Source organism: Silene latifolia, chromosome Y (assembly GCF_048544455.1).
Source record: "Silene latifolia isolate original U9 population chromosome Y, ASM4854445v1, whole genome shotgun sequence".
Lineage (NCBI taxonomy): Eukaryota > Viridiplantae > Streptophyta > Magnoliopsida > Caryophyllales > Caryophyllaceae > Silene > Silene latifolia.
The window spans coordinates 452,600,444-452,610,221 of NC_133538.1; positions in this window are offsets into that span (position 1 = coordinate 452,600,444).

Consider the following 9,778-nt stretch of genomic DNA (forward strand, 5'->3'; position numbering starts at 1 on the left):
TTCTATTCAATTTTTAGTACAATAAACAACAACAATCATAAAAGGGAAGCATGTGGATCATATTACAACAATTACAAGCAACTTTTCTTCCATATAAACCGAAATTTCAAATTTTTCTACCATTACAATTGTCTCTAAGTGATGAAACATTAAAATAGGAAAGAAATTCATAACTTAAACAATTAGGAAGTGCAAGAACGAATCAAAGCAATGAAAACTACCCAAATTAATCACCACAACCACAAGATACAAGAGTTTTAGGGAGGTTTAGGAGATTAGGGTTATGAAAGATGAAGAGGAAATAAGAAGAATGAGGAATAACAAGGGTTTTATGAATCCCGCGGAAGCTCCTGTACTGTAGCCTACTCGATCGACTGCCTTAGGTACTCGATCGAGTGCCCTCTACTCGATCGAGTAGGCGCTATTTCATCGAGTAACCGTGGGAAATTCCTACGTCTCGACGTCATAGCTTCCTAACTAGATCGAGTGAGGTCTACTCGGTCTAGTAAGTACTTACACTCGGTCAAGTAAGGTTGAGTACATGGTCAGAATTACAAAATTAACTGAAGATTCCTGCAAAACAAGGTCACGTGTCGATTCCAAACCAAGTTCGGAACTTGTCACTGGTTATCGTACTTATTCATATAATACCATTACTACTCTAATATATCGTACGGTCTCATCAAATAAGATTCATATCACACTATGCTACAACGAACTTCACACAATATGGTTTACCTGCTACCGAGTCATCCATGTATGCAATTATGTCATTATATCATGTCTAAACTTGTTTTACCACATTGCTAACAAACTTATATTCACGTCACTTGAAACACATAATTAACGATAAATTTCCATGCGTCATCCAAGTGTATCAGCAATATGTTCAAGCCTCAGTATAAACAAATCAATCTATTCAAGCTAATTACATCACATACGAAAACTTTCAACTGTTCATATATTACATGCATCCATTATTATTTTCGATAATTCTCATTATAGCTCAAAACTTCTTCAACTAGCATTTTCATGGCTACTGTAAGACTTATGGACTCGTATAGGACCACCACTACTAACTGCCTGAAACAAATACAGACATTACCACATTCCATTTCACAGCACACACTTTTACTCTTTTCACATACTTCTATCGTATAAACCTTTCACGTTCCTTATTATCATCACATACACACACCAAATCTTTCAAGTTTTCACCATACACAATTCTAACATCACTATGATGCCCACCTTAACTTCAACAAGGCTCAACCATTAGCACTACTAGTTAAACCATCCTACACTTTGAACACATATTTGGTGACTCCACATTCCTATACCCAGTGACTGGCTTAAGTACAATGGGGCCAAGATTTTGAAATGAGGGCACCTACTCACCCAAAACCTAGCATCAGCTGGGGCTCCCATTATAAATACACCAGGTTCATTTTATTGGACTCACTACGTTCATTAGGTTCATTTGTTACAGGTTCCAAAATCGTCACTCTGATACCACTTTGTGACACCCCCATATACCAAGGAGCCTTTTTAACACCTTCCCTAGCATATAAGGACATCACCATCTCGGTTGCCCGAGGAAAGTAATCATCAAAGGTCAATAAAATAACGTTAAACTGCTTTACAAGCGTTACAACCAAACTGTTAAAATAAAGATACAACTCATCACTATATCCTACTTCCTGTCATAACTCGTGAGGACTCATCCCAGCCCGGACTCCAGCAATCATCCAAGACAACACCTGCTAAGACTGACTGCTCACCATAAGGGATCACGGCAGACACAACAAACAAACAGGCAACCACACAAGGTCAGTAACTGAGATAAAACACCATAATCCTGACCAACTTGTAACAAGAACAACCAAACACACACACGGTCACCATCACTTCAACTAAACACCGTCACCAACTGTCCATTGGACGAGCCCTGCCAGTGGGGGACCGCAGTCGTTCCCACCTAAGCCCCGCTCATCATATCGAGCGATAACCCCGTCCCATTAATGTGCACATCCCCTCCCGTGGCGGGTTCCACGGAGGGCAAAACTAGGGCGTGAAGCCACTCCCGCAAGTGACTCCACTCAGCCGAGGACGCACCTCGAGAACCAGAGACAATCAATCACAGACATCTGCAAAACAACAACAACCTACAATCTGTATACACCGATTAATTACCGCATATACTCTACCACACACACTCACAACAACAACAACACCACAAACACGACACAACAACCGACACACTAGACCAACCACAGAAACTGAGTAGGCGAACCTACCTTTAAGCGACTGCAACGGTTCCATATCCTCACACGTAAGACCCAACAATCAAGCAACACCTATACACACAATACAATCATCTATCACTAACATTATAACCCTAACTGAAAACACAAAGACACGGATGATGATGACGACATACCTATATGAGGAAATATGGCAAAGGACCGCTACCCGACTCAAGTTATGCACTCCTATGGCACAAGGACCTTCAAAGGCTCCCATGGAAGGTATTTGGTGAAGGAAGGAGGAAGAGACGCCATTTAGGTTTAGAAGAAAGAGGCGGAAATGATTTGCGGTTTTAAGAAAACACGATTATAAACCCTCGCTGAAAAGACGCTACTCGATCGAGTAACTAACGTACTCGATCGAGTGGCCCCTACTCGATCGAGTATCCAAGCTACTCGATCGAGTAGCCTCTACTCTATCGAGTACCACCCATAACTCAAGACACAAGCTAACTTTGGCACGTATTCCTAAGGACTATTACTGCTCCCAAGGTCAGTCAATACTGGTCAACGGATTCCTAAAAGGGCGGGTATTACAGCAAGACCAACAAAATCGGACTCTCTCGTGGTCACTCTTCTCTCATGAAGCAAAGGGTGAATAATATATGTGAAAAAAATAAAGAGAAACAGTCACTCACCTAACTGCGACCTACATAGCATGCATGCAACAAAAATGAAAGACGATTCAAGTACTAATGCACACACTCCAACCAATAATGTCCGTCACAGCCGAGGGCTTACAAATGATATGGGAATAGTGAGGCTCAGGTGAGAGAAGGTAAAACAAGTTATGGTAATGTGGAGGTAAAAGCGCCAAGCTAGCTCCTAAACAGGACCATATAAGACCGTCTGAATCTCAACTAACTGAAAAATAAAGTACAAGTGCCCTTCATTTGGCACACAGCTCACTAATCATATACACTACCTCCTCAAAAATATGGAATAAAATGGAGGCGTGAGACCGTCACAATATAAAAGTGAACACAGACGGACTCAAAATCAATCCAGCTCAAAATTTCCAACTTTCATACTTCCTGGTTTTCACTAAACAACGTGATTTCTTCTTTTTTTTTTCTTTTTTTTTTCTTTTCACGTTTTTCTTTTTTTCTCTTTTCAATTTCAATTTTTTTTTCAATTTTTTTCATTCTCATTCTCCCTTCCTTTATTTACACCAACTCCAATCAAAATGATACGGGCCGAACTGCAGACGGAAAATCATACCACAAAAGACATGCTAAACTAGCTTGACTAGGCAGGCTCAGTTTGGGATGTAACTAATGTATCAAAAAGGCAAGTTTTGGCTTAAGTGGAGCTAAATGGGTGAAGAATATAAGAAAAGGGCAAAATTTGCAAGCACCTCCCTGCATGTGACACCGACCACAAACCCGAATGTGTGCATTTGACGAGAAACCGAATGTCATAAATGTGCAAAAATGATGAACATGCTATGCAAGGAGTACTAGTCTCAATTCCTAATGAACTGGTCATGAATGTCACCAGTTATGGGCTCTAAAACTCAGAAATTTTAAAGTAGGTTGCCAATTTATCAGGTCAAGTCTAAACAGTCAGCTATATTTGAACAAAAATTCGTAGATTATGCGTATGACAAAGCTAATAACCATCAACGAAAGTGCAAGGCTCAAGTAAAATGACAAGTTATAGTGCAGTTTCATCACGGAAATCAACCGTTCCGACTCAACCTATATGCAAAAATAAACGTGAATATTTTTTTGAATTTTGAAATTTTTCTAATTTTTTTGGTTTTTTGATTTTTAATGAAATAAATAAACAATGCAAGCTGAAATAGTGCCCATGAGCTTCTCTCCCTGAGCCTGGAAGTACTTGGCGGTCAGATAAGCGATGTTGAGGGTAAAGGGACCCTCGCCGTCGATGTTCAGGTAACCGCCTAAGATGGAGAGCACGTTGTTGTTGATGTTGTTTGGCTCCTTTTGGCCAAAAATAGTGCTCCCCATCAGTCTAAAAAAGTAACGGGCGGGGGGTAGGTGGACCTGAGCGAGCTTTCGCTCGTGAAAAGGGGTCTGTGCCAAAGCCCGCCAAAGAAGACTAATGACCTTCCTAGGGGCAACAGTGGTGCCCTTAAAGGAAAGGCCGAGTTGGGTACCAAACTCCTCAAGTGTCATGGAAAAGGTCCGGTTATACAACCGGAAGGACACGGAAAGACTAGTAGGGACAGCGTCGTGTGCCCCTCAGGAGAAGGTAAAGGAGCTGAAGAAATCAAGGCTCAGCTTCCTGAAAGTGTGGCCACTCATAGTGATGAGTCCTCGGCCATCCCCATGCCCCGTAAAAGCTCACAAACTGGCTTGTAGAAGCTGAGCCTCTGAAGTGACGTACGGCAAAGAAAGCGCGTAGGGGGAAAGTCACAGTCAACTAAGTCATAAAACCTCTTACAATGAACACCATTAATAAAAATTACCTGGGGGAACGCAGGGTGAGAGTCAAGAGTGTCATCCACTAGGATCGTAAAACAGCCAGCAGCAGGTGTAGCACGACCACGACCGCGACCCCAGCCTCTAGAACCTGAAGTAGAAGACCGTCCACTGACGGTACGAGGAACTAGAGCCGCCCGTAAAGCAGCTGCGACTGCGGGTGAGTCCGCCACGTGTGCTCACCGTGGTCAAGTAGAGGCGTGGGCTTCACCGTGACCGCCACTGAGGAAGAAAGGCTAGCAACAGTGCTAGCAGTAGTAGTAGCTGTGACTGAGGTGGTAGCTAAAACAGGGCTAGCAGCAGTGCTAGCAGGTGTAAAAACGGTACCAGCAGCAGAGACTAAGAACACAGGGGCTGCGGTACTAACAGGAGTGGAGGCGGTGGTGACAGCAGGGACCACTGTCTCGGACAAGGACGGACTAGAAGTCGAGCTAGTGGAAGGCACATAGCTAGAATCCATCCTGAACAAATAGGGCAGGGGAATTTGATAAGAAAACAGCAGTTAAACAGCATGAAAACAGCGTGAAAACAGCAGGTAAACAGCATTAGGAGAAGGGTAGCAGATTAAAAAACATTGGAAACCAATTAAGCAAATGGCAGCAGCAAAAAACCAGTATACAGTCGAAAATTTCGACTGTAATTAGCCCTAATCGCAAATTTTCCCATAAAATTCGAATTAATCATGTAAAAATCAATGAGGCGAGGGAATTAAGCATCAAGTAAGACAAATTAGCCATTGAATCAAAATTATAGTCGAAAAATTTGACCTAATATGAACATCGAAACCCTAATTCCTAATCTACTTCATAAAAAGCAAAATTAATGAAATTAAATTGCAAGGAAGTGTAGGAATTACTTACTTGATGATTAGGGACCTACAAAGAACAATTAATCGACAATCAACAAGCAAAATGGGCGATTTTTGATCGAAAAACCGCGGAATCGTAATTCCTCTAATAGACCAAGTAGAACAGCGTAAATCAAAGGGAAAACAAAGGGCAAATGACGATTAATTTGCAATAAACAAGATGTAGGTGGTGGATTTAGTAAATGGGCAAGAAAAATGCAGGATTTGGGGTTTCTTTGGTCGCAAACAAGATAATGAATTAATAAGAAAAATAAGAGAGTTAAAGGGACTCCCTGCGCGTAATTTCCAAAATTACTCGATCAAGTGGTTTAAAACTACTCGATCGAGGACTTCTTGTATTCATCTACTCGATCGAGTAAAAAGTTACACGATCGAGAACTCCCCTTTACAGCTTTTGTCAATCGAGTAACTTGGGATCATTCGATCGAATAGAATTCACTCGATCGAGTACAAAAAGTACTCGATCGAGCTCTTTTCCTCGTGTAATCTCTTGAAATTACGTATAATTCCCCAAACCTGCATAAAAACACTCGCAAAAATATCTCAAAGTACCAAATACGAGTAATAACAGTTTATAGTTTTCTAATCTATGCTAAAAATGTCCACATTCTAATTGTCCTAATTAAAAGCAATAAATAAAATTCAACGGGAAATAAAAAATTATTTTTACAAATTGCTACACGGGGCATTTCTCCGCTCACTTCTCAAAGCATTTTAGTAGCCCCTCGAAGGGCTTCTGACTGGAGGACGTCACCTCAGCAACATTAATCGTCCTCTTCAATTTCCATGAGCTCGAACTCGAATTGCTAAGAGTTAAATAGTTGACGTCCACATACACACGAACTTTTCTCGTCCTTACTCCTTTCTCACCAGCTTTAACATCATCGCTCCCACCTTGACTGACATTAATTGCACAAAAACCATTGACAGCTCCTTCATTATCTTCATCTGTACCTACAGTAAGGAAAACAGACGAACTTTCCTCCTTTTTGCTCTCAACCTGAGGCGGAGGGGTCACAATAGTAGCACAATATTCCAAATTTTAATTTGGAGTGTCAATGGGAGGGTCAATAGAAGAGAGGGCATTGCAAGGCTGAGCTTGCATGGGAGCCCTTCGGAACTTAGACTGATGGAATATCAATTCCCCGTCCCCAATCTGGAAAGTCAATGTCTTGCCCCCGACGTCTATCACTGCACGGACAGTAAATAAAAATGGTCGCCCTAAAATAATAGGGGTATGGGCATCTTCGGGGATGTCAAGTACAACGAAGTCGACGGGAATAAAGAACCTCCCGATCTTAACAGGTATGTCTTCTATGACACCTAGTGTGACACCCCGCGATAAAGCGGAAAAATATAACTAATAAATTATAGCGGAAATTTGAGATATTTTAAAAACTTTTAAATTACTAGTTAAAGATTAACACGCGGGTGCCAAAAACGAAATGAAACAAAAACGATAATAGACAAATTTAGGTTATTACAACCCAAGTCTAGAAAGCGGGGAAAAGATATCCCCAAATAAGCAGATAAGGGTTTTAGAAACTAGAAACTAAGGTCCAAGGGTTTAGTTCTCGCTAGCCCCACGTCTTCCCCACGTAAGCATATTCACCACCTGTCATTCATGTAAACATGAATGCCACAGTCAGTGGGGAGTAACTCAAGGTTCTCCCAGCCACAATATGTTGAACGAACATAACAAAGAACATAAACAAACAATCATATTAGATAAGACATGAGTGAATCGAATCATAACTAAACATGGGATCATACGTGTTTAAACCAACAAGGAATAAAGAAATGATGGAATAAACAGGTAAGGCATAAGCAACAATAATTAAATGGAGAAGAAAGACAAAGAAACAGACACGACCACTTAGCCACGAGCACGTATTTCAAGGAGATATGACCATAGTAACCATCCAAATAATGTAAGACATTTATTACTCATAGACTATAATTTCCCCGGGTAGGACTACGATAATAATACGGTCCTAGTCTAAATCTGCAGATTCTCAGGTGTACATCCCGATTTGACGTGTGCCAGCACAGCACGCACCCAAGACTCGACTACTAAGGAGACCGAGTGCCCCAATCGCTAGAACAGCACGAAAGTGGCGGAAAGACTAAGATAAGACTCACTTGCCAGAACAGCACAAGTGGCCAAAAGCCGTACTTTCCAGAACAGCACAAGTAGGCCAAACCGTACTTGCCAGAACAGCACAAGTAGGTCAAACCCGTGCTTGCCAAAACAACACAAGCAGGACAAAAATGTATGTCAAGCACGTACGATGGTAATATGGCATTTCTACAAGAATACGACTCTTACAAGTAATTATTTATAATAATCTTTTCATGCTTGTAACATATAAATAAACATTTCATTTCATAATTATACATGCCGGTTAAATAGAATAAACAAATACAACAAACAAGTACATGGGACGGGATTATTAATGTCACACTCATACTCATGGCTTGCATCTCACCATAAGTACGGATGGGAGCATCGGTCCCGACGATCGTATCGCAACTAGAGGGCCTATGGCTCACCCCTAGAGTCCGATAGGACCACGACTCACACCACCGAACAATACAAGACATTATCAAGGATATGACCCTTCACAAATAATTATTTAATAATACTAACTCATACTTGTCTTATATTAACAGATATTCCATTTTCTAATTTAACATGCCGGTTAAATGAAATTTGATAAATGATAATGAATAAATTACGTTATATGAAATTACGGAATAAAACGTGACCAAGCACACATGACTCATTCATGAGCCCAACATGTGAACCATCATAAGCCCAAGCAAAGAAACAAAGGAAGCCCAACCAAATTAACAAAACAAATCCACTTGATTGAATATGACAACCCCAACCAAATAAACATGTAAAGCCCAATAAATAGGATGTGTGAAAGGACGATAATTAACGGATTACTTGTATAGAACACGAGACGGGAATTAATAATATTTTAATTAAACTAAACTAACGTCCAACCAGGAATATGGTAAACCCAACAAATAAAGCCCAAGGGCCCAAAAGAATAAATATATACGAGATCGATAGGTAATGAATTACGTTATAGAAATTACGAGACGGTTATTTAAATAATTTCAAGTAAACAAAACTAGCGCCAAAACACAACTCGACCCAGGACACAAGGGACCATTGAACGGCCCCGTACCCGTTTCCCTACACCCAACCATCAAACTTGTCCAAAAGCCACCCAAAACCGAGACAAACAACTCAACCAACCACCCAAAATACGAGCTTAACACCTACCTCAACACCCTCCCACAACCGTCCTTAAAACAGCTCCAAAACAGAGCCATGAAACCAGCCGATAAACCCTCTTCTCAGCCTGCAACGATCACCCACAAACACTGCCACGGCTGCCGAACAGCCGTGAAACCACACCAGGCTCCAAACAGAGACTTAAACAGCCTATGTTACGGTTTTTAAGGCTGAATTCAGCAGTCCATTCAATTCAAATTCAAGACGGAAAAAGGTACGACTATAGCATGAATGACCACCACAATTTTACTATAATAAACTCAGAAAACCAGAGGAAGGGCAGCAAGCAAAAGCACAATTTCAGACGAAAAACAAAAGACGGATTCGAGATGAAAAGAGTATGACTATAACCAGGATAGCGTCATTAGTCTCTGCCATAAATGAGCCCAGAAACCAGCAAGGAAAGCATATGGAAAATTCGAAATGACAACAGGAAACACTCGTGTTTCGAAAACGACAGAACCGCGACAAATAGGCCATGGGAACGATTAATCACCAAATAAAATGACCACAAGCTTAACACAATTAATTCCACACATGAGAAAACATATAAAGGTTGAAACTTTACGATAAATGAAGGCAAAAACCGAGGAAAAAGGGCGAATTCCCGACATATTGTCGAGTAACCTATCACCGTTACCTTTAACTCTTTCAACGAACTCGATTTTGACTCAAGGACACTCTAGACCGCCCAAGCTTGCTCCTAGGCAACACCATACACGAATTGGCAAGGATTATCGAGCTATGAAGGAACGGCCGAACAGGAAAAAGGGGCAAGATGTCATGTTTCTTACATACAAAGAAGGAGGACGAGATGGGGAAGCCATTAGTGCAAAATTCATGGAAT